The sequence below is a fragment of the Microtus ochrogaster genome, unplaced genomic scaffold (assembly GCF_000317375.1).
Source record: "Microtus ochrogaster isolate Prairie Vole_2 unplaced genomic scaffold, MicOch1.0 UNK53, whole genome shotgun sequence".
NCBI lineage: Eukaryota > Metazoa > Chordata > Mammalia > Rodentia > Cricetidae > Microtus > Microtus ochrogaster.
The window spans coordinates 155,828-157,452 of record NW_004949151.1 but is presented as its reverse complement, the minus strand read 5'-3'; the positions used below and the strand labels follow the sequence as shown (position 1 = coordinate 157,452).

General features: G+C 42.0%; 1 pseudogene; it reads right to left on the bottom strand.

Moving 5' to 3' along the window:
- Nucleotides 1–740: 740 nt before the first annotated feature.
- On the bottom strand, nt 741–1,292 carry LOC101980595 (annotated as a pseudogene).
- Between the last annotated feature and the right edge of the window lie 333 nt (nt 1,293–1,625).

The following is a 1,625-nucleotide window of genomic DNA, read 5'->3' as shown; positions in this document are numbered from 1 at the left end:
CGTGCAGTAGGATCAAAAACCCATTGCCATTGTTCTTGAGTTCTCAGTAGTCCTCATTGTCCACTATGTTCAGCAAGTCCGGTTTTATCCCAGGCTTTTTCAGACCCGGTCCAGCTGGCCTTGGTGAGTTCCCAATAGAACATCCCCACTGTCTCAGTGTGTGGGTGCACCCCGAGATCTTGTCTTTTTAAGATACAATTTTACTCGAAATTTTTTTTGTTGTTGTTTTGTCTTGTCTTGTTAATTTGTTTGTTCAAGACAGGGTTTCTCTGTAAAGCATTGGCTGTCCTGGAACTCACTCTGTAGACCAGGCTAGCTTTGAACTCAGAGATCGACCTGTCTCTGCCTCCCATGTACTGGAGTTAAAGGTGTACGCCACTGTGCCTGGCAAGATAATGCCAAAATCTTTTGTTTTAAAGATTTTTAAAGTTTGTTATCAAATTTCATTTTGCATTTCAGAGTTTTCCCTCCCGCCCATCCACCTGTCCTCTCTCCCCCTTGCCTCTCCCCCAGCCCACCCCCATCCACTCCTCCTGAAGGGTAAGGGTAACCCAAAATCTTATGTGACTTTCTAGAAGCAAAAGTAATTTATTGGAATGTGATAATTTACATGTAAAAACTAAAGTAGCTGCATGGCAAAAATATTGTCTTTATTATTTTTTTTAGGCTTTATTTTTATTTTAATGACTGATCCACCTGAGGCCACAGGCAGCCCACTATGTACAGACTCGAGGGAAGCTCTATTTCTTGGTCTCTTCCTCCTTGGACAGTCTTGATCTCCTCCTTCTTGGCCTGGAGGCGCTCTTCTGGGCGCTTTGTTGTTTCCTTGGTCTTAGATCTGCGAGCCTCAACCTGGTCAGCTTCTTGTGGGCCTTGTCTGCCATTCCATGAGAATCCGCTTGTTTTTGAAGACATTCCTTTTGACCTTCAGGTAGAGGCTGTGATACATACGGCAGTCAATCTTCTTGGATTCACGGTATTTCCAGAGGAGGCGGCGCAGGATCCGCATTCTTCTCAACCAGGTCACCTTCTCGGGCATTCGGGCACTGACAGCACCCTTCCGCTCTCCTATGCCCATATATCTGCCCTTCTGTCGAACCAAAGTGTTTTTCCGGCATCGAGCCCGGGAATGGACAGTCACAGGTTCCGGATGATCTTTGATCAGCTTCCGTATCTGCTGAAGGGAGTTGGCATTGGCGATTTCATTGGTCTCATTGGGGTTCAACCAGACCTTTTTTTTAGCACAGCGCAGGACTAGAGGCAAGCCTCTTCTGTAGCCTGAGCATACTCATGGCTGCGGATGCAGCAGCGAAAGGAAAGCCAGAAATATTGTCTTAGTATTCAATGTTTCATCTAAATTTAAGGCATAAGTATATTTTAGCCTGATAGTACTATTTTCTAAATTAAGATTTGTATAATTAAATAAAATTCAGGAAGATAGTTAATTGAAATGTGATAACATAATTTTTTATTGCAGTTCACAAAGTTTCAAGTAATACTTTAATTAAGACTATATTTATTTCTATGACAAATACATTTGATATTGTAGCCATTTCTGTGGTGTTTCCAAAGAGGAGATATATTGCACTAATATATTTTTTTTAATTTATTTATTTATTGAGGAT